We start from the raw sequence: 25,632 nt of genomic DNA, 5'->3' as shown, positions 1-25,632 counted from the left end.
CCTAATTTAAAAAATGGGAATAGCAGTACATTTTTCTACTGTGGTTCTTCAGATTAAATTCTGCACTATTTCCCTCTCTTGCTACCTTCCTCTAGTCTCTCTTCCCACCATTCCCCTACTTCCCACTCCTCTTGCCCTCCAAGAGTATTCACCCATCATTTTTCTATCTACCTACCTATCTACCTACCTACTCATCTTTCCATTCACCTGCCTATTTACCTATTACCACTTGGAATTGGAAATATGTTGCCAATATCTACAATTGAATATACAGTAAAATGGAATATAAGAAATGGGGAAAAGTGCAAATAAGGTATTAAAATTTAAATGTAGTCAATAGTAAATTGAACAAAAAAGGAAAGAATTGAGTCCTATACTCTTCAACTGCTTTTATGTTGTTGTTGGTTGGCAATTTAGAATATGGTTGTACCAAATTCCATATCATCAAATAATCCTTGGGTTTGTTTCCACCATCAATTGGAACTGATAGAGTTGGCAGCATGGGTGTCAAAAAAGCTGTAACAGGATCAAATATGCTAATAGTACAGTGCATTTTGCAAACAGTAGATTGCATTTCACCAGTGAGGAAATAACCTTATTTTTCACATTTATCTCTTCATGAAGCCAGGATCAGTAAACATACACGTAGAAAAAATATTTAATTATAATACTTCTAAAATCATTTGCATGGATTTTAATGGTGATAATACAATGTTATAGTTCAAATAATACATTAGCTCAAAACGATTTAAAAAATAAACTTTAACTTTACTGGCTATAAATGATGCATTTTAAACACCCATTTTCAACATCCTTTCATATAAATTAGCTAGGTGACTGAGATACTCCTATTTTAATTTATAAGAAGAAAGCAGTAGGATTTACTACATCTCACAACATGAAAAAAAAAGATTAAGAAGATTTCACTCAATTTTGGATTTTCCCATATTTGAACATATTCCCTAAAGTTTTCAAATTGTGACTAAAATTAACTCTATTTCAAACTCTAGAAAATTTAGTTTTTTATTCATGCTTCAGGATGGATTAATCAAACTCACATTTTAGAGTCAATGAGAATAATTTTTTACTGCTATTTTAGGACAAGGAATGACCATTTTTATTTGCTAGCTCTAGAAATGATTTGGAATTGCCTATAAAAGATCTTACCTGTATGGGCTCCTTGAAGTATTTAAGTACAAAACTCCCTTAAGTCATTAGCTTGGTATATCTATTAATTCTTGGCCTTAATTAATACATGAAACTTACTATACATGAAACAAATACATAATAAATTGTTAAGATGCTGCTGCTGGCTGTACCAAAAACCCTTTGAAAAATACATTTGAAAAAAAAATGTATTTTTATTATTTCAGTAAAATACCATTAGATAGAAACTTTGATAATATACCTCAATTTAAGTCAGATCAAATTTCAAGCAATAAGAATGTTTACTATTTAACTCAGATATCAAGGAAAAAAATATTTGGAATCTTGGGAGAATTTCAAGTATATATTCCTGATGCAGACTCCACTTCTCTGGTTCAGACAACCAAGATGAATAAGAATCCAACTCTCCAGGTTAAAATATTTTCCCTTATTCATCTTCTATGGCCATTTATCTCTATATACTGACTTTGCAGGGTTCTTATAAAGGCAAGTGAAAGAGTTTGCTCTAAAGTGCTTAAACTCTTAGGAGGAAAAGTACTCTATAAGAGTGAATTAATATTATTCTACTGTAACAAACACAGGAGATAATTATTTTTGAGTCAAAAAGGACAAGGCAAAGTGTGATTCTGTATCAAAAATGACATGGTGGGTGGTAAATGTTTTTCACTTCTATAAAGAGCAATACAATAATTTTTACACTGCCCTGCTTGTAACATGTATCCTCTAAGGACCTTAATTCATGTGCTAATTTCATAAAAATCTTTCTTTCCTATATAAATTTGCTAAGTTATATCCTTTGTATCATCTCTATAGTTTTTGCAAAATTACAAATAAGCAGTTAATTTTTTGCCAAAAATATACTATTAAGAGCCAAGACCTCATGCATAATAATTCACTTCATTGTATATTTTACATTATAGTTTTCATGTAAATTTGTGATTTTTAGTAGTTTTCCTTTGCATTTTTTTCTGTGATTACTTCCTGTTTATCCCAAATATAGCATATGGTTAGTGACTATTAGCTTTGCAGAGAAAGCATTTTCTCTTTTCATTGTTATGTTCCTGAACTTCATTTTCTACAGTGTGTATACTTCTTGATTTGCATCTTTTTCATATGTTGTGTGGAGTTCTCACTGAGCTTTAATAAATTTCATTTGGGGTAAAAGCAGGGGGATAATTCATTTCCCAAGTTTGATGTCCATTCAAAACTGCAAACTAGATTTTGCAAATGATTGTAGGTGAAAATAACCAAAAGGTTATCACTTTTGAAATACTGTTCCCATTTTCTCACTTCATGTTCTTCTGTCTCCTCTTTTAACATATACTCTTTCCTTTCTTTTCTCTACAGATACCTCCATATTTTGATTTTAGCAAGGCACTAAGCCTTACCCCAAATGTCACATTTGGTTAAAGTCAATTTTTGAGTTATTTCATGGAAAGCATGCCCTTTTCTCTTCTTTCCACAGATGGCAGTCCCTTCTGTTAAGAAGGGATACAGAGGAAGTAGCTAAAGAATCCAGGTATGAAACACAGCTCTTTCTGCTTTTCTCCTTAACCTCATTAATCACTCTGGGACATATGGCTCTAAATAATAACTGTATTTTGTTTTCTATCCCATTGCTGTATCTCTTTCTTTGTCAAATTTTATAAACAAATTAGAGGCTGCATATAACTTGGATTCGAGTTATTTTTTGGTGACTGTGAAATGTAAGTTAACAATAAAATCCTGTTCTTGCAATTTACTCTGTTATTATTTACTTTTAGAATTTTCTAAGAAAAGATATTTGATTGCTCCTGAAAGTACTCTTTATCAAGTTTTAATTTTGAAGGTGATTCCTCACTAACCATTAGAATTTTAGAGCACCTGACTTTAATAGGCAGACATATGCCAACTTCTTATTGACAGTTTTTGGAAAAGTACCATGAAGACCAATAAATCCAAAAATGTAAGAGCCTGTGTGGCACTGGTACAGTCTACTTCACAGTAATTTCTGCAGATGAGGTGTAATGCAGTTTGGTGGAGAAGGGTTCTAAGGAGCTAATAGGTAAAAGTGGCCCATAGAAAATATTTGCTGGAAACCTCTATATATCTGTGAAAGTAAGATGTTTACACCTTAAAATATTGAGATGTTAGGTTCATTTATTCTAAAGGCATTTTAAAAGTCAAAAAATTAATTTATTCTGTGTGTTTTGTGTTGCTCTAGGCTTCTGACATACACTGTCGAACAAAACTGATCAAGATCACTTACTTAGTAGGACTTAAACTTTAGTATGGAGAGAGAAGGAACATTAATATTAAATACATAAATTATATAGGATATGAGAAGTACGTGGACTAAAAAAAAAGCAGCATGTGAAGTTTGGGGAGTGGCTAGAATAGGTGAGCAGAATGAAATGCAAACAGGAGAGTAGATAATTCTCATGAGAAAACGAAAGTAAGATAGACTTTAAAAGAGTAAGGCTACAGTTAAGTAGATGTCTGGGGCAAAACAGGCAAACCCCAAAAGAAAACAGAACTAGAACAAAGACTTAGGCAGAAACATGTTTGTCAAGCTCTAAGAACAAGAAAAACGGGATGTAGTATAATGACCATAGGGCATGGGGCTTGTCAAAAAGGAAGTCAGAGATCATTGGGCCAATAAACTAATTTAGGCTTTTACTTAGAGAAAGTGGAGTCATTGCAAAATTTTGAGCAGAGATGTGACATGATCTGACAAATTGAAATTTGTATTCCATTAGAATGGAGTCAAAGTGTAGAATCAAGATGGGATAACATATAACATAGAAAACAGTAAAGTTTATCTTTCTTTACCTAGCAGGTATTTTTAATTCTTTGTAAATCAAGATTTTTTTTTCCAATTGAATCAATTAGAATTCATCTGAGGATGTGACCATTAAAGAAATCCCATAGTTACTGTTTTACAAAGTAATTTTATTTCCCAGAAAATAATTATATCATAGTTTATACTCAAACAATGTACAGTGTCATTCCTAATAAAGCGAAAGTTAGAATAAAGGGATCCTAGATATTCAAAGATAACCAGGAACAACTCCAGGTATATTAATGAATTTTTTTATGAGGTGAGGCCTGAGTGTGGATGGATATATATGTTTAAGACATTCTGCAGGTTATTTTGCAATTGCAATGGACTTCTGGTCTTCGACATTTATTCCTTTCTATGTGCACATGTGAGGTGCGTTGTGTGTGTGTGTGTGTGTGTGTGTGTGTGTTTCAGAAAAAGAGAATAGAACAGAATGGAATAGTTAGATGAATAGATAAATGTAAAAATGAGCAACTTATCTATCTATACATAATCATGTTTTTTTAGGAACAGCATTGTCTGACTTCACTGTGGAAAATCAATGAGATAAAACTTATCTGACATTACTTGTCAGGAGGTATAAAAGTTGGAATACCAGTATACTATAGTGGAAGGCATCCTTATATTCCAAAGAGCAGAAAAAATATATCATTAAGGAAAAACAAGTAAGAAAAGTTGGTTTTGTCCTACCAGGTCAGCATGTGACCCTCTTGACAATATATATTGCTCACTCCCAGTACTTACAATATTGACCTTGCAAATTGCCCAAGTGGTCAATGTTTTTCTTAGAAGTGTTCATCTAACTCCTGTCATTTTACTATTTTACTTTTATTCTATCTGTTTGTAAGCTGTTACTTCAATTTTTAATTAAAACCTGAGCAGCAATATATAGGAAATAACATGTCAGATTAGGGTATCAAGGAAGTATCTATAGGTAAGAATTCTTAAGAAAAGCCAGAATTGAAGTTGATATCAAAATAATTTTTATAATTTTCTCTAGGGTTAGCTGAGGAAATATTTTGTAGATTCATCCTAAGTGTCATTTCTGTCAGCAGTGCTGCTAAGCTGGCTCATTCCACTTATTTAGATATTTGACAGTTTTTTTCTTTCCTTTGATTTCCTAAAGTAGACAACACCTAAAACTTAAAATTTTGAAACTTATTATTTACAAGAGGAAATTGTAGAAGCAAAAATTAAGGAAGCATTTAAATTATTTTAGCTTTCTTTTATATGTATTAGAGACATTACCACTTTTCTAAGCCTTGTTGAAGAAAAGAGAGAACAATATCCCATAAGATTTCTTTTTTTTTTTTTTTTGGCTTTTTTTTTGCTATTTCTTTGGGCTGCTCCCGCGGCATATGGAGGTTCCCAGGCTAGGGGTCCAATCGGAGCTGTAGCCACCAGCCTACGCCAGAGCCACAGCAATGCGGGATCCGAGCCGCGTCTGCAACCTACGCCACAGCTCACAGCAACGCCGGACCCTTAACCCACCGAGCAAGGCCAGGGACCGAACCCGCAACCTCATGGTTCCTAGTCGGATTCGTTAACCACTGTGCCACGACGGGAACTCCCAAGATTTCTTTTAAATCTAGAAAAATTCTACATAAAATACATTCAAAATGAAAATAGCATATGTTAAATAAATGTATTAACAATGTGTTGCTTATAATAAGATGAGGAGAAAAGTCTAACATACATTTATACACAGTTCATAAACACATGTGACCTCCTAAAAGTGACAGAAATTTATACTGTAAAAATAAGACTTCATACATATCTCTATCAATATGAATATTTCTGTCAACATACATTCATCTTGTCACACCAGCTTTTCATAATTGCTATCTCAAGAGCTTTAATTATCTCTTAAAATTTTAAGTATTTACATTTGCTTTTTTTTTTGTCTTTCTGCCTTTTCTAGGGCTGCTCCCATGGCATATGGAATTCCCAGGCTAGGGGTATAATCAGAGCCGCAGCCACTGGCCTATGCCAGAGCCAAAGCAAACCAGGATCCAAGCTGCATCTGTGACCTACACCACAGCTCATGGCAACGCTGGATCATTAACCCACTGAGCAAAGCCTGAGATCAAACCCGCAACCTCAAGGTTCCTAGTCAGATTTGTTAACCACTGCACCAGGATGGGAACTCCAAGTATTTACATTTGCTTTGTCTCATGACTGTTAACCATTAATATAACACTTTTTTTTCATGTATGGTGACAACTGGTCATTTTATCATTAATAAAATCTCAAGTTTCTTCTGTAAGCTGTAAGCATAGTGGTTAAAAAAAAACTTCAAAGATTAAATCTCTTTTGTGATTTCCTACACATCAAGAGAGTTGATTGTGTGCTGTTACTTTCCTCTATGAAGGCTAACACAATTATCCAGTATGTATTGTGCATTAAAACTCATGGTATTTTTTAAAAACTACAAAAGAAAGTGACCAAACAAAATGGTTCCCTTTCGTTTGGGAATTCAGGTTCATTTATGAAATGGAAAAAGAAAAGTGAAATATATCTTCAGTATATCTCACATCTCATTTGTATTTAAAGAGGTTGTAGCAAAGGTCTATATAATTTTGAGTCGCTAGGGAACTACACACTCAATTTAAAATAAATAAATTATATTTTGAGCATTCAAGTTTGGGTAGAAAGAAGCATCCATGGATCAGATATTTAGGTCCTAGATCAGAAGAGCTAAAGAGAGAAGTGACTTTGATCTTCACTGTCCATGCTAAAGTCTCCTTAGCATGAGGAGTTCCCTAATCTTTTCTAAAAACTGAAGTAGAGTTGATTTATAATATTAAATAAATTTCAGGCATATAGCATAATGATTCAATGCATTTATTGATTATACTCCAGTTAAAGTTAATGCACAATAATGGCTCTATTTCACTGTGTGGTACAATATATGCTTATTGCTTCTCTTATACACAGTCGTTAGCATCTCTTAATCTCATGTCTAGTCCCTTACTCTATTCCTGTGTAATCTACAGATGTCAGGGAAAAACCACAGCAATAGTCTCAGATACCAGAGGTGGTTGTGGCCCCCACAACTATGGGCCTGTGAACAGACAACACCTGCGGCCCTAGGAACCTCAGAGGTCAGACGAGAAGAGGGCTCTGCAACCAAGCACCACCCATGTTGCTCTCAGTCCCTGGGAACACACTTGCCCTGCTGTGGCCACTGCCAAATGCTCCAGGAACCACCTATGCTTGGTGATCACTGTCACTTCCCAGGGCCCTGCAACTAGGAGCAGCCTGTGCCACCTTCCCATGGGTCCTTGCTGCCGTCAAGGGCCCAGCAACCAGGCACTAGCGGCTAGCCCTGTGCATTGCCTCCATCTCCCTGGAAGCATGCATGGCAACCCAGAAATGAAAAGTTAGCTCTCACGAAATACGCAGGGGCACTCTGGCATATAAACAGTCCTCCAAGACCCCAGTAGCTGTTTGCCATAAACTCACAAAATGAGAAAAATATGAGCAAAATGAAGCAGCTCAGGAACCATTCCCAGTTAAAAGAACAGGAGAATTCACCTGAAGGAGAAAAATAATGAAACAGACCTCTGCACTCTATCAGACACAGAGTTTGGAAAGGAGAGGGTGCAAATACTGAAGGAATTGAGAGTGAATATGAAGGAACTAAGAGTGGACTATGCACAGTAATGCAGATTACTTTAGAAAGGAACTAGAAAATATATGGCAGGGTCAAGAAACATTAGAAAATGAATTTGCAGAGGCACAAGCTAATTTAAAGGCATTGAAGAGCAGAGCAAATAATGCAGAAAAATGCATCAGTGACTTGGAAGACAGAGAATGGAAATCACCAAATCAGGGCAGCAGACAGAAAACCAAATGAAAAAAACATGAAAGCAATTTGAGAGCTCTATGGGATAATATAAAGCAGGCCAATCTATGCAGAATCGGGAATCCAGAAAGAAAAGAAAAAGAAAAGGGGATTGAAAATATGTCTGAAGAAATTCTGGCTGACTGCTTTCCAAATCTAAAGGAAACAGATATCAAGATGCAGGAAGCACAAAGGTCCCTCAACAAGTTGAAGGCAAGCAGGCCCACACCAAGACATATTACAATAAAAATGGTAAAAGTTAAAGACAAAGAGAGGATTGTAAAGGCTACAAAAGAAAAACAAAGAGTTAATTATAACAGACCCCCCCACCACCACCCCATAAGGCTATCAGCTGATTTCTCTACAGAAGCACTGCAGGCCAGAAGAGAGTGGAAAGAGATATTCAAAGTTCTAAAAGGGAAAATTTTATGGCCTAGAATATTCTACCCAGCAAGAATATCATTTAAAAATTTTAAATAGGATATATAAATATTTTCTCCAACAAACAAAAAAAGAAGACAGAATACAAAACCCATTCTAAAAACAATGAAAAAGAAGTAAGAAGAATTAGGATGGAGGGAATCACAAGTGGAAAGGAATCACTCAAGTAAGCCAGTATACAGATCAAAAAGAAAAAAAAAAAAACTTATAATAAAAGCATCAATAAGTGCAAGGAACAGCAAAAGGGCAAACATGAAGGTGTTGATAAAGGACTGCAAAATCATAAAGTGGGGAAGGAAAGTAAGAAAATCTAAACTCTTTTTTTTAGAATGTATTTCAGTCTAAAATGACTCTCAGGCTAAAGCAAGCAGATATAGGAAGGGGTCAACATACTTGAAAAACAGGGCAACCACAAATCAAAACCAAACATTACATTCGCAAAAACTGAAAGGAAAAGGACACAAGCATAAAATAAAAGGAAAGCATCCAACCAAAAAAAGAAATTAACAAAGGAGAAACATAGAATCAACTGGAAAACAAGGTTTAAAATGGCATAAGTACATATTTATCAATAATTACCTTAAATGTCAATGGGCTGAATGCTCCAATCAAAAGACATAGAGTGGCAGAATGGAGAGAAAAGCAAGAGCCTACCATATGCTCTCTACACAAGACTTATCTTAGGGCAAAGGACACGTATAAATTGAAAGTGAGGGGATGGAGCAAGACATTTCATGCCAATGGACAGGACAGGAATGCAGGAGTTGCAATACTCATAACAGCAAAATAGACTTTAAAACAAAGGCCATAAAGGAAGACAAAGAAAGACACTGTTTAATGACAAAAGGATCCATTCAAGAAGAGGATATCACAACCGTCAATATACATGCCCCTAATATAGGGGCACCCAGACACATACAACAAATACTAACAGACGTAAAAAGGGAACTTGATGGGAATACAATGATATTAGTGGACTTTAATGACCCACTCACATCAATGGGCAGATCTTCTAGACAGAAAATCAATAAGGCAACAGAGATCCTAAATGACACAACAGAAAAGTTAGACTTAATTGACATTTTCACGGCATTACATCCAAAAAATTCAGAATGTACATCCTTTTCAAGTGCCCATGGAACATTCTCAAGGATTGACCACATACTAGGGCACAAAACTAACCTCAGCAAATTTAAGAGTACAGAAGTTATTTCAAACATCTTCTCTGACCACAATGGCATGCAACTAGAAATCAACCACAGGAAAATAAATGAGAAAACTGACTACATGGAGACTAAACAACATGCTACTGAAAAAAACCAGTGGGTCAGTGAGGAGAGCAAAGGCAAATTTAAAAAATACCTCAAGACAAATGATAATGAAAACACAACCATTCAAGTTCTATGGGATGCCACCAAAGCAGTGCTTAGAGGGACGTTCATAGCAGTACAGGCACTCCTCAAAAAAAGAAGAAAGATCTCACACTGAAAACTAAACTCACCACCTAAAAGAATTAGAAAAATAAGTACAAGCAAAACATAGTTAGCAGAAGGAAGGAAGTCATAAATAGTAAAGAGTAAATCAATAAAATAAGAGATTCAAAAGCAATAGAAAAAAATCATAAAACCAAGAGCTCATTCTTTGAAAGGGTATACAAAATTGACAAACTTCTGGCCAGACTCACCAAGGAGAGGAGAGAAAGAACTCAAATAAAATTAATGAAAACAGAGAAATCTCAACAGATACTGCAGAAATATAAAAAACCATGAGAGAATACTATGAACAATTACATACCAACAAATCTGACAACCTAGAAGAAACAGACAGTTTTCTAGAGACACACAGCCCATCAAAAGATCAAATCAAAGAGACTGAACCCTAGAAATGAAATTGAATATTTAATAAAAACTCCCCACAAACAAAAGCCCAGGACCAGATAACTTCACAGGCGAATTCTGCCAAACATGCAAAGAAGAACTCATACCCATTCATCATCCACTTTTCCAAAAGGTTGAAGAAGGGACACTCCCAAAGACAGTCTATGAAGGCTCCATCACCCTAATGCCAAAATCAGACAAAAAGATACTACCAAAAAAGAAAATTATAGGCTAATATATTTGATGAAGGTAGATGTAAAAATTCTCAGCAAAATTTAGCCAACCGAATCCAACAACATATAGAAAAGATCATACACCATGACGGAGTGGGATTCATCCCAAGTTCACAGGATGGTTCAATATACACAAATCAATCAAAGTCACACACCACATTAACAAAAAAGAAAAGTCAAAAACCACATGATCATCTCAATAGATGCAGAAAAAGCATTTGATAAAATCCAACACCCATTCTTGACGAAAATTCTTACCAAAGTGAGTATAGAGGGAACATACCTTAACATAATCACAGCCATTTATGACAAACGCACAGCCAATATAATACGCAACGGAGAAAAGCTGAAAGCCTTCCCACTAAAATCTGGAACAAGACAGGGATGCCCACTCTCACCACTTTTATTCAACATAGTATTGGAAGTCCTAACCACAGCAATCAGACAAGCAAAAGAAATAAAAGGTACCCAAATTTGTCACTCTATGCAGAGGACATGATACTATGTACGCAGAAAACTCTAAGGACTCCACACAAAAACTGCTTGAACTGATCAATGAATTCAGCAAAATAGCAGGATACAAGATTAACATTCATAAACCAGTTGCATTTCTGTATACTAACAATGAAACATTAGAAAAGGAATATAAAAATACAATGCCTTTTAAAATTGCACCCCAAATAATTAAATACCCAGGAACAAACCTGAATAAGGAGGTGAAAGAATCATATGCCAAGAACTCTAAAATATTAATCAAGGAAATTAAAGAGGATTCAAGGAAATGGAAAGATAGTCCATGCTCCTAGATTGGAAGAAGTAATATTGTTAAAATGGCCATACTACCCAAAGCAATCTATAGATTCAATGCCATCCCTGTCTAATTACCCATAACATTTTCCACAGAACTAGAACAATCCAAAAATTTAAGTGGAACCATAAAGGTCCAGAATTGCCAAAACAATCCTGAGGAACAAAAACCAGGCAGGAGGCATAACTTTCCCAGACATCAGACAATATTACAAAGCCACAGCAATCAAGATAGTGTGGTACCGGTACCAAAACAGACATACAGACCGATGGAACAGGAGAAAGAACCCAGAAATAAATCCAGACACCTATGATCAATTAATCTTTGACAAAGGAGGCAAGAACATAAAAGGGGAAAAAAACAGTCTTTTCAGCAAATGGTGCTGGGAAAACTGGACAGCCACATGCACATCAATGAAACTTGAACACGCCTTCATGCCATGCACAAAAATAAACTCAAAATGGCTTAAAGACTTGAACATGAGACAAGACACCATCAAACTCTTAAGAGAGAACATAGGGAAAACATTCTCTGACATCAACCATACACGTATTTTCTTAGGTCAGTCTCCCAAGGCAACAGAAATAAAGACAAAAATAAATCCATGGGACATAATCCAGCTTACAAGCTTTTGCACAGCCAAGGAGTCCATTAAAAATATTGAAAAGACAAGTTACGGAATGGGAGAAAATAGTTTCAAATGATGCAACTAACAAGGGCTTAATCTCTAAAATACACAAGCAACTCCTACAACTCAATCGCAATAAACCAACAACCCAACTGAAAAAAATTGGCAGAAGACATGAATAGACATTTCTCCAAAGCAGAGGTACAGATGACCAGTAGGCACATGAATAAATGCTCAACATCACTAATTATTTGAGAAATGCATAATCAAAGCTACAGTGGGCTACCACCTCACACTAGTCAGAATGGCCATCATTAGCAAGTCAACAAGGAACAAATGCTGGAGAGGGTGTGGAGGAAAGGGAACCCTCCTTCACTGTTGGTGGGAATGTAAATTGGTACAACCACTGTGGAAAACTGTACGGCCCATACCTCAGAAAACTAAATGTAGAACTACCATATGACCCATCAACCCCACTCCTGGGCATATACGTGGACAAAACTTTCACTGAAAAAGATACATGCACCCGTATGTCCATTGCAGCACCATTCACAATAGCCAACCTAAATATCCATCGATAGATGAATGGATTAAGAAGGTGTGGTATATATACCCAGTGGAATACTTCTCAGCCATAAAAAGCACAAAATAATGCCACTTGCAGCAACATGGATGGATCTAGAGACTCTTACACTAAGTGAAGTAAGTCAGAAAGTGAAAGACAAATACCGTATGGTATCGCTTATATCTGGAATCTAATAAATGGCACAAATGAACCTATCTACAAAAAGAAAGTAAGTCACAGACTTGGAATACAGACTTGTTTTTGCCAAGGGGGAGGGGGAGGGAGTGGTATGGACTGGGATTTCGGGGTTGGTAGATGTAAACTACTGTATCTGGAGTGGATATGCAATGAGATCCTGCTGTATAGTACAGGGAACTATATCTCATCACCTGTGATGGAATATGATTGAGACTAATATGTGAAAAAGATCATAGATCTATATAAATAACTGGGTTTCTTTGCTGTAGAGCAGAAATTGATAGAACATTGTAAATCAACTATAATAGAAAAACTAAAAATCTTACTGAAAAAATTATTTACACAGTACTTCCACTAATAAAGGCAATAAAATACTCCTTGTGTGCAAGGAGGTAATAAAAAGACAAAGCATAACTACTGTCCTCAAGGAAGGTGATAGCAAGTTGGTGATGACAAAGGAAAATACTATAAACAACCTAAAAATACTATAGATGTATTCTATAAAGACACCAGATATACTAAAACAGTAGCAATAGTAGCAATAGTAAAATAAAAATAAAGTTTTTAGGAACTATTTTAATAGTGAAATTGGCAATGTCCCTTGTCTCAATAAATGTTAGAAAAGAGAAGAATAAACTATTTCTAAAGTATCCTGCTACCATACTTGTGTGGACTGACTCTCATAACCAAGATATTTAGAACAATTTTGGTTGGAAATAATATTTAATTTGGAGTATATTAAGTATAAAATACCTGCTGTTCATTCATCAGAATGTCTAGTGTTTCAGATATTCAGTAGAACTCTGCAAAAGGCAATTGGATATGCATCTATAGTTCAAGATAGTTTGGTAGTTATGAACAATGAAGTGTTACTTGAAGCCATGTTAGATATATTTTTTAAATGTTTAAAGATTATTCTTGACTTAGAAGAAAACAATATTTAAGCTTGCTCTTTAAAGAAAAATATGAAGTACAAAAATAGAGAAGGGAGGCAAATATTTCAAACTTGGAAATAACAAAGGTAAGAGAACAAGCACAGAATTTTTATGATGAATAGATAATCTTTCAGATATGTTAAAAAATAATATACAGGAATAGATGCATAGCCCTTTACATGCACATGTACACACTTGTGTATGTATATATATCTAATATTATTAATCCCTCTGTACCTGAAAACTGATTTCTTTAGGCACAATATTGGTAGGTTACAGCAGCCCAACAGCAATTTACTTGGGTTACTATAACCTACTGATGGTATTTTCTTTCATTTTTTAAACCCTATTTTTCAATATTTTAAAACAAACACGTTATTTTATCATGTTTCCTAATGATGAACTCTCAGGTTTTATGGTATATAAACTTCTTTAACTTCAACTTTCAAGAATTTCCCCACCCCACCTCCCTGCAATGGGAACAGAATTCTAGTTTTGCTCTTGTTTTTGTACAGCACTCTAAATATACCATTCCACTGTCTACTAGTTCTCATCATATTTGCTTGAATATCAGCTGTCAATTTTTTGGTTCATCTGTAAATATGCATTCTTTGCCTCTGGCTGCTTTCAAGATTTGTTTTGTTTTGGTTTGGTTTCTAGTCATTCAAATGAGATATGCTGAGAAACTGTTTTTATAATTAGAGTTCCTAGAGCTTTCTGAATCTATGGGTTAACGTCTTCCCTAAATTTTGAATTTCAGTCTTTATCATTTCAAATATTGTGTGTTTGTTTTTTTGTTTTTTGTTTTTGCCTTTTGTCCTTTTTAGGGCCTCACCCATGGCATATGGAGGTTCCCAGGCTAGGGGTCTAATCAGAGCTGTAGTTGCTGGCCTACACCACAGCCACAGCAACACCAGATCTGGCCACATCTGTGACCTCCACCACAGCTCTTGGCAATACTGGATTCTTAACCCACTGAGCAAGGCCAGGCATTGAAGCCACAATCTCATGGTTCCTAGTTGGATTCGTTTCCACTGTGCCATGACAGGAACTCCTCAGATATTGCTTCTTTCCTACTTACTTTCTTCTCTCCTTCTTTTATCTGAGTATTATTATTCCAGCTATTTTAATTTGTCCTACATGCCATTTACAATCTTTGTATATTTTCTAATTTTTTTCTGCTCACATGGTTTCTATTTTGCTATCTTTCATTCATTAATCTTGCTTTTCTATCTAATCTGTTTAGGCCCATTTATTATTATTATTTTCAGTTCTTAAAGCCCATTTTTCACATTATACACTGAATATCTTATGAATATCTTCATATTTTCATCTATTTTCTTAATCTTAATTTCTAACATATTGCTTATAGTTTCTTGATAGCTCTTGCCTGCTAACTATAATATCTGGTTTGGCTATGTTTTTATTTTTGTTTTCCCCTTAGTTTTTGGTCTTTTGTGCTGTTCTTGTGAATTGATAATATATATTTTTAACCAGAGCATTTTGTATAAAAGATGAAACATCCAGAGTTCCCATGATGGCACAGCAGAAACGAATCTGACTAGCAACCATGAGGTTGCGGGTTCATTCCCTGGCCTCCTTCAGTGGGTTAAGGATCTGGCATTGCTGTGAGCTGTGGTGTATATGGCAGACATGGCTCAGATCTGGCATTGCTGTGGCTCTGGCAAAGGCCAATGGCTTCAGCTCTGATTAGACCCCTAGCCTGGGAACCTCCATATGCCATGCATGCGGCCCTAGAAAAGGCAAAAGACAAAGAAAAATAATTTAAATAAAAAATTTTTTAAAAATAAATAATAATAAAAAAAGATGAAACATCCTTCCTCCAATAAAAGCCTACCCTGTATTCTTTCTATCACATTGACTTGGACTTATCACCTCATTCAAGTCAGGGACAGACCTGAGAAGCAGCTAGACTTGCCTTTGTTCTCAGAGCACAGATGTTCATTTTTTCATTTAGCCTAGCACATGGTTTGTTCACTGAGGCATCTTCCCCTGTCAATTCCCAAACCCTAATCCTATCTCCTTAGCTTGGAGAGACTACCATAAACTGTCCTTTTGGTAGGCATTTTAAAATTCTACCCAAATATCTTCTAAATTTTATAAATGTCTTAAGGAAAAACCAGAATTCAGGAGGTTCAGTTCTGCAGCTCCCCTTCTCGTTGGTATGTTTACATCCTAGGCTTCCAATTCTGATTTTATAATCATATGAGCTGTTTTTTTTTTTTTTTTTTTCATCTACTAGTAGTGGCCTTCTCTACATTCTAAGCTCCATGTTTTGAATTTACTAGTGGCAAATGCTCTCAGATTATAGTGGCTCAAACAGTTAAGTGACCTCAGCTATGGCCTAAAAAAGAAATCAAAAAGTAGAACAAATTAAGTACAAACAGTGAATATTAAATTACATTATCATTACTTCACAAGATTGATTTAGGGTTTAAATTTTAAAAGTTTAGAAAATGCTATGAAATTATGCACATATTTATTGATTTCATTATTACTGAGAAACTAACTTCAATTATACCATGTCTTTTTTTTTTTGTCTTTTTTGCCTTTTCTGGGGCCGCTCCAGCGGCACATGGAGGTTCCAAGGCTAGGGGTCCAATTGGAGCTGTAGCCACCAGCCTACACCAGAGCCACAGCAACGCAAATGCAACCTACACCACAGCTCACGGCAACGCCAGATCATTAACCGACTGAGCAAGGGCAGGGACCGAACCCACAACCTCATGGTTCCTAGTGGGATTCGTTAACCACTGCGCCACGAGGGGAACTCCAATTATACCGTGTCTTATCCTCCTATGTTCTCCTATGTTGTATTACTCATAGAGGCATGTTAATAAAAGTGATTATTTATTATTAACAAGTATAAAAATAAACAAGTTAATATCCCATTACTCTGAAACTTCTTTTCTATTAAAGTCTTTAATATGCGTAAACAACATAAAAAGGGAGTCAGTGGGTAAAGGGAGTCAAAAGGCACAAACTTCTAGTTATACAATAAATAAAGTCATGGAGATTTAAGGTACACCATGGTGACAATATTATAGCTAATAATACTGTGTTGCATACCTGAAAGTTGCTAAGATACCACATTTTAAAAGATCTCATCAAAAGAATAAAATGGCAGTCAAATACATTGGGGAAAACAAAAAGAGAATAAATGTGGTCATCTGTTAATTATGAACCCCTTACATAGTACCAGGTAAGAAAATGAACCAATTCTTTGGAGGCCCAGGTTTCTGAAGAAGAGCTATGTTTAGTATTATAAAGGCATGTTATAGTCTTATAATATAATTTTTATTGAACTGGAAAATATATAAGTAGTTAACATGTAGCTCTAATCTACAGGCTTCCCTCTTATCTGTAATAAAGAAATTCTAAATTATCTAAGGTATTATCAAATTTATAATTCACATTTATATGAATACCTCCATCTACAAAAAAAGTAGTCAAGTACAGTAATTACAAGATCAGTTATAACATTTTTTAAAGGGGTGGAAAAAATGGGGCCTATTCTGTCTTTACCCAGAAACTAATATGCCAAGTCTATGTGAAATTAGATATGAATGGTGATAATATCTAGCCAGAAAATATCCAACCAAAGGGACTACTTTGAACAAGATCAGCTATAAAATTTAACACATTCTTCAGACATTTACAACTCTGCACAAATATAATGGAACCTATACCTAATTCTTCTATTAAATTGCAGATTTTATGTGGTAAAATGCTATGCCCAATGAATTAGAGATGTCCTTACCAATCTTAAGGTGAATATGAAGACAAATGACAAAAATCCCTGTTTGTTATAAAGTATAAATAAGGTAAAACATTTAATGCCTTATAACACAATATCAGAAAAGAAGCAGAAGAAGTTTGATATGCTAATTTTAAGCACATGAGCAGAACAGAAGTGTATTTGAACAAACAATTGAGACAGAAAAATAACTGAGGGTAAAGATGCTGTAGAACTGTTTTTGCATTTAAAAAATTATTGAAGTTATATATAATCTTTGTATAATATAAAAGATGTTGATAAAAATTACTGTAATACTAACTTAAGACAGTTAATGTTAAAATCTGGGTATGAATGAACTAAATCAGTACCTCCTAATCCTATGACAAAGGATGGGACACAGACCAACTGCCTGATTTGACATGTTACCAGTCCACTGTTTCATTAAAAACTGTTTATGTCCACTGACATTACATTTGTAGCAAGACTTTACCTTTTGAGTATTGGCACTTTGAGTATCACTGTGCTAAATGTAGCAAAGGTTATCTATCATCTATCTTCCTATCTTATTATTTATTATATATATACAAATACCTGTATAGAAATAAGATATATTGTGGGGAAAAGACAGATGGCTGCATTTTTCTCTTTCTCCTGCCCCAAAGCCTTTCCATAAACACCACCTTATCACCTTCCCTCTTACTACTCCAGTGAAGGAGTCAATTTGTAGAGCTACTTATTTTTAGTAAATATTTCATAATCTGTGTTAGAAAAAAGATTCAACCAGAAATGCTATGTTTAAAAAAAAAATCAAAAAGATTTCTGACAGATGGTGAGGGAAGAAAATAATGACTACTCAAATGTGGTTCCAGATGCCAAGGTTTGGGATTTGGCTTTTAATGTTCTTTGGGGTCGGTTGGTGTCACTTGGAAACTGGACAGTGGAGATGGGTTTTTGAGTGGCATTGCTGTAGTATATAAATTGACTCTCTTCTCATGCTTTTGACTGCTGAGAGTCAAACCCTGGGCCTATTTAAATGTTAGCCTTTCCTAAGTCTACCACAGAAGAACAGTATAAACAGCTAGAAAATGATTTGGTGATCCAAAAAGGGTATCAGTCAGGAGAAAATAAGACAGAGTGGACAGAGGGAGAAATTGGGGTAACAATCTAATATAAAGTGAACCCAAAAGAGGCAGAGGTGCTCAAAGAGGGATAAGAACATGAAGACACCCAGGTAAGTGTAAGCACATTATAACTACTTACGCACAACCAAATCAAACACCACCATTTCCTTGTCCTTCCTTATTTATTCACTTGCCCCTCTGGGCAACTAATTAGCATCTGAAACTTCACAAGTCCAAAACCAAACTCGATTTTTCTCACCAACTCTTTTCTTTTCCTGTTTTAACTAACTCAGTAAATAGCAAATCCTTTTTACCAGACACTCAGGCCAAAATACTTTTATCCTTGAAACCTCTCTTTTTGCTCACATTTCACAATGAACAAATCTTATGTGCTCTATTTGCATAATACACCCAGAATGTAACCATTTCTTGCTGCCTGTATACTAGTATTCTCTCTGGAACATTGCCATGGTTTCTTACTGAGTTTCTAATTCTCTTCCTTCTACCCTTACTGCGGCACAGTTGTCAGAGGGATTCTCGTAAAATATAATCCAGATCATGTTCTCTCCTGCCCAAATTTACCAATGGATTTTGCTTTACTTCAAATAACACTGAAAGTCCTTTCCATGGCCTACAGAGCTTACATGAGTCTACTTAAGGTTTTCCAATGTCATCTTGTACTGTTTTTGTCTTTTTTTTTTTTGGTCTTTTTTTTTCTTTTTTGGCTGCCATGTGGCATATGGAATTCCCAGTTCAGGGATCAGATCCAAGCCAAGGTTGTGACCTAAGCTGCAGCCAAGGCAATGCTAGATCCTTAACCCAATGTGCCAGGCAGAGGGTCAAACCTGTGTCCCAGCACTCCCAAGACACCACTGATCCTGCTGTGTCACAGTGGAAACTCCATCGTTTTCTACCTTTTTTTTTTTGTCTTTTTGTCTTTTCTAGGGCCGCACCCATGGCATATGGAGGTTCCCAGGCTAGGGGTCGAATCGGAGATGTAGCTGCCAGCCTACACCAGAGCCACAGCAACACCGGATCTGAGCCGCGTCTGCGACCTACACCACAGTTCATGGCAACGCCGAATCATTAACCCACTGAGCAAGGGCAGGGACCGAACCCGCAACCTCATGGTTCCTAGTCAGATTCATTAACCACTGTGCCATGAAAGGAACTCCTACTTTTTAAGGCACTATTTCTTCTTCACTCTCTTCCACTCTTTCTTCATTGTTTTTCTTTCTATTTGTCAATCATTTCAAACAAACTTCTCAAACACTTGCAATTACTAATCTCTTGGCTTGGAAAGCTCTTCTACCAAATATCTGTATAGTTTGCTTCCTCAATTATTATAAGTGAATTTTTATCTACATTTGACACATTATTTATTGATACATTATAACTTATTAATGCCAAGATGATATTACAAATACAAGAGATTTATTTTGGGAAATGCCTAAGACGGATAAGGAGTGAATCAGATAGAGAAGAACTTCTGGACTGTAGTGTAGGTTTGATTTCTGTAAAGGAGAACAGAAGAAAGGAGAATTGGGTAAAGAGTCACAGATGGCAGTAGGGTTCCAAGAACATTTTAACAAGACCAAGAGGGAGTCCTTGGGCCAACATGGTCATTTAAAGGAACATAGTATCTCACAGCACTGGGGCTAAGTGATAAGTTCACTGTTCTTAATAGGTGGTGTGAACAGCCTGTAGAAGTGTGACCTAGGAGTAAATATGGTGGTAGATCCAGAAGCCAGGGTCATAGTCAATTGTGTTACCTATAGCAAGAGATTTGTACAGTGTATTTTCATGATACTTAAGGGTCTAATTTTTTATATCTATATCCTATTGGTACCAAATCAAGAAGTACATGAATAATAATATCCCCCATACCTAGAATACTACTCACTGTTCTTTGTCCATTTTATCCAGATCAGTTTGTTTGTTTGCTTGTCTGTTTTGTCTTTTTAGGGCTGCACCCAAGGCATATGGAGGTTCCCAGGCTAGCGGTCTAATCAGAGTTGTAGCTGCCGGCCTACACCACAGCCACAGCAACGCCAGATCTAAGCCTCATCTGTGACCTACACCACAGCTCACAGCAACACGGGATCCTTAACCCACTGAGCGAGGCCAGGGTCCAAACCTGCATCCTCATTGATGCTAGCCAGATTCTTTTCTGCTGAGCCATAATGGGAACTCTTCCAGATCAGTTTAAACCCTCTACTTCATGAGAATCTCCTTAACATAACCTTGTTCATAACAGCTTCTCTCTTAGTAGAAATGTTAAATATACTTGCTACACTAACGTATTAATTTGGCATCAAAATAAGTAATCTTTTTAAGATATGGCTTGTTTTTTTCATAAAATCATGTTTTCTGAGAGATGATCACCTTGAATATTTCTAAAAGTATTAAAAATATTAAAAAACAATTAGATTCATAGTAAGTGCTTAATAAATAAGTATTGAATCAAAGAGACTGGATCCCTGGTCAATAAACAATCTGAAGAAACAGTGTCAACTATAGTGACAAAGAATCAACCGCATGAAGTGGAGGGAGTATGGTTGCTATAAGGCAAACAACAAGAAAAACCATAGTAGTAAATTCAGTGCTGGAAAAAGAGCACCTGCACTTCCCTGGATACAGTTTTCACTTGCACCGTGAAAGACTGATACATAGTAACCAAATTCTTTTTTTCAATTATTGTTGATTTGCAATGTTTTGCTAATTTCTGCTGTAAAGAAAAGTGACTCACTCAGACATATACATATATTTTTTTTAATATTATTTTCCATCATGGTCTATCCCAGGAGATTGGATATAGTTCCCCGTGCTATATAGTAGACCCTTATTGTTTATCCTTTCTAAATGTAATAGGTTACATCCACTAACCCCAAATTCCTAGTCCCTCCCTCCACCTCGGCAACCACAGTCTGTTCTATGTCTATTGCATCTGCTTCTCTTTTGTATATAGGTTTATTTGTACCATATTTTGGATTTCACATATAAGTGATATCATATGGTATTTGTCTTTCTCTTTCTGACTTACTTCACTTAGTATGATAATCAAAAATATGGAAGACATCACAAATTTCTGCAGGGGCCATGCTAATCTCTGTATCATTCTAATTTTAGTATATGTGCTGCTGAAGTGAGTACATAGTAACCAAATTCTTGATGAGCAATACTCTCCTTTCCTTCTGTATTGTAACTTCTTTACTAAATATATAAAAATTTTCCTTTATATATGACATAAAGAAAGAGGGAACTAAATATTGATGGCATTTAATAGAGATTTATAAATAGAGGCATATTTTAATTAGTTTAAGGAACTTGTGACAATATATAAACTGAATATGTGACCCCCAAAGATATTAAAAGATATTGTTAACTTAGAAATTTAAGTTGTTGGCAATAATTTTTATATATCTAAATATGTGCATATATACCCCTAGAAACTTTTAAAGCAATGGAAATAATGTACTTTTAATAAAATATGTTGTTAGATTGACTGTATAAGTTAACCAAATAATGGCCAAATCTTTCCTTAGCTGTGGACTGCATAAAACCAATGTATCTTACCAACTGCACAAACATGAAATTCTACTTGCCTGATTAATTACTGTAATGGAAAATAACAAGGGTGAAAGAATTACTATTCCATGATTTATAGGTAAAAAAGAGGCAGTAGACAGAATAAGTTTTCCTTTATAATGAAATTTAGAGTTCAGTTAATACAACCAATATTGAAGATGATTATTGTTTTAAGATTCTAAGAGGCTCAACAGTTCCATGAAGGTTTTTCCAAAAGATCCTGAAAGTTCATCAATCAGAGAACCATTTAGTACACTGAGTGCCACCTACTAAATTTGTACTGATAATAAAAATTCACCAGTTGAAATTATGAAAATGGACTATTTGTGGTGTTCCGCTTAATGGTTAAATAGGAATGTCCACTACTCTAGGGATTAAAAAATGTAATACAAATTTCCTAAGTAAAATAAATATGCCTATAGTGAACAAGAGGGATTTAGTCTTCACTTGCAGATCCAATTTCTTCCATTGCATATCTGTTTAAGAGCTTGAATTCTTTGGAGGAAAGAATTGATAAAATGTAACACATAAACACTGATAACTTATCAGCTCATGCCTCTTTGTGAATCCTTTTCCTTCAAAATGTCATTGTGAAGACTGAGAAAAGAAAATTTACCAATAATCTGTAGATATATAATGTATTGAATACTTCTTAATCTAGTTTTCTGATCTTTAGCAAAAATTCTCCTGGTTACACTAGACCTCTCAATTTTTTTTTCAATATTGTTTAAGTGATCAAAATTACACTTTGCTTGGAGAGCCTGACTGATATGTATCAGAATATAAATGTTAAATGGCATATTTTGTAACTTTATCTCTTGTCCCACCATCCTCATTATGGACTAGTGTTTATATACAGAGACAATCAATGTTGTGATATACCCAAAATTTAGTACTACCAGTATGCAGGAAACACTCTTTTGTTCTTATATTTCATCAGCCTTATGCCAGACCACAGTCATGAAAATTACAGAATAAAACTTTTGTTTCTGTGGCTTCTGCAACTGCTATTTCTTACAAGATACAATACAGTACTGTAAGAAGAAAATCATGCAATTCACTATCAAACAGTTAAAATGATCATTTATAAGCTCTGGGATAAATCCAGGCATCTGAAAAAAGTTTTTTAGACTACATATATCCTTTGCTTAAAAAGTAGGAAAAACTGGAGTTCCTGTTGTGGCTCAGAGGCTTAAGAACCCAACAGTGTCCATGAAGATGTGGGTTCAATCCCTTGCCTTGCTCAGTGGGTTAAGGATCTGACATTGCCAGCAAGCTGCAGGGAGCAAGTCAAAGATGTGGTTTGGATCCAGTGTTGCTGTGGCTGTGGTGCTGTTCTGGCTGTGTTGTTGCTGTGGCTGTGGCATAGGCTGCAGCTCTGATTTGACCCCTGGCCTGGGAACTTCCACGTGCCACAGGTGCAGCCCTTTAAAAAAAGGAAAAAAAAAAGGCAGGAAAAACTGCTTGAGAAAGTTTAGGATTCTGGGTTAAAAAATTTAAATACAGGGCATTTCTACACAAAATATCTTTTAATTTAAATATTTGATTTACTTATATTAAAATAAATTCAAGTAAGTATGATCATTTTTAATCTTTATTTCTAAAGTTCCTAGCTGAAAAGAACTATCTTAAATAGTTCTGAAACATTTCCTGAATGTACCATAGAATATACATCTAAAATAAAATCAAGATTACAATAAATTTATACATTTATTTATATATCAAAAGATAATAATAGATTATTCCATATGCTGTTAGTTCTTAAAAACTGCAATATATTTTTTAAAAATTTACTGTGTTCTAGGGTCTACTCTAAGCTGTGTATATAATCTACATTTTCTTTCATACTACCAATAACCCTAAAAATTAAAATTCTGACTCCATTTTGCAGACTATAAAATTGAGGTATAGAATTTACACACAGCTAGTAAGTGACTAAAATTTTAAACAAACCATGCAGTCTGACTGCAGACCCAGAACCCAAAACCTGCTAATAATTGTAATCTTTATAAACATTATGGTTTAGTTAATATTTTATATTTTCCTATCAGAGAAAATGACATGTAGTCATTTTAGACTTCAAATCATGTATATTCCATGCTCAGTCAACAATCAATTCTGTTGTTTAAAAATAATGATCTCCATCTTAATATTCTTATTGCCATGGTCTTATTTTAAATGTTTAGTCAGCATTTTTTTTTTTGTCTTTTTAGGGCTGCACCTGTGGCATATGGAGGTTCCCAGGCTAGAGGTCGAATCAGAACTGTAGCCACTGGCCTAGGCCATAGCCATAACAATGCCAAATCTATGCCACATCCACAACCTATACTACAGCTCACTTGGCAACGCTGGATCATTAACCCACTGAACAAGGCCAGGGATTGAATCTGCACCCTCATGGATACTAAGTTAGATTTGTTTCCTTTGTGCCATGACAGGAACTCCTGTCTTGCCTCTTTTAAAACTGTCTTATATCCAAATATTAGAATAATCTTTCTAAATCATGAAATTGAATATGTTTTTTCCTGACTTAATTCTTTTTTAAAAAAGTCTATTTTCTCATAATGTTGTTCAGGACCTTACCTTATCTTTCCCCTGCCTATATCTCTAATCTCAGCCCATAAGACTTCCCACACTCACTCTACTCTTCAGCTATGCAGAACAATGAACAATTCCCAGATTTAAAGCACTTTGTCTCTTTACTGCTGTGGCTTGCCCATACTCTTTATACCTTTCATGCCTTTCTCCAGCTGTCTAACAATGACTCATAAACCACAGCACCATTATCATGCCACTTACAGTATAAACTTCTAATTGTTTACTAACTTATCTGTGAGTGCCACTGTATACATCTATATAGTGAGCAACTCAGAATAAAACATACCCTTCATCTCTGAATCTCTAGCAATCATATGGTGAACATTGTTAAAAAAAAAAATTCCCTGGAACATCTAAACATTTCTTTCAATGGGAAATCTTACTCAGGCAAAGGTATACAATCAAGTAAGCTACAGAATATACACATATACTTTATTTTTAGAGGTAAATTCATCAGCTGAGTCTTGATGACCTAAAACCTGACAGCAAAAAAATTCTCTTATAAACATAATTCATATTTACCCAGCCAGTTGTAATCCTTATAATTTCAAAGTATATTATTTGAATGTAACCAGCATACAACCAGCAACATTTCTCAGAGCATCTAAAATGTTTTATTAAAAAAAATGCACTAAATTCTCTTTTTAAAACATAAATAGGTGTAGGAGTTCCTGTCATGGTGCAGTGGTTAATGAATCCGACTAGGAACCATGAGGTTGCGGGTTCGATCCCTGGCCTTGCTCAGTGGGTCAATGATCTGGCATTGCCGTGAGTGTGGTGTAGGTCACAGACACAGCTCAGATCCCGAGTTGCTGTGGCTCTGGTGTAGACTGGTGGCTACAGCTCCAATTCAACCCCTAGCCTGGGAACTCCATATGCCGTGGGAGTGGCCCTAGGAAAGGTAAAAAGACAAAAAAAAAGAGAGAGAAGAAAAAACATAAATAAGTGTAGATTAAAATTAAAGAAAACTTGAGGTTTATTTAAGTTACATTTATATATAAAGCACTAAAAATAATCAATTTCAAAATTCAATCTAATATTAGCT

General features: G+C 35.3%; 1 pseudogene; it reads right to left on the bottom strand.

Annotated features, from left to right (window-relative positions):
* Positions 1-21,463: 21,463 nt before the first annotated feature.
* Positions 21,464-21,554, bottom strand: LOC125131860 (uncharacterized; annotated as a pseudogene).
* Positions 21,555-25,632: the final 4,078 nt, after the last annotated feature.

This window comes from Phacochoerus africanus, chromosome 7, assembly GCF_016906955.1.
Source record: "Phacochoerus africanus isolate WHEZ1 chromosome 7, ROS_Pafr_v1, whole genome shotgun sequence".
NCBI lineage: Eukaryota > Metazoa > Chordata > Mammalia > Artiodactyla > Suidae > Phacochoerus > Phacochoerus africanus.
The sequence above is the reverse complement of the archived record's forward strand: the minus strand, read 5'-3'. Positions and strand labels throughout refer to the sequence as shown.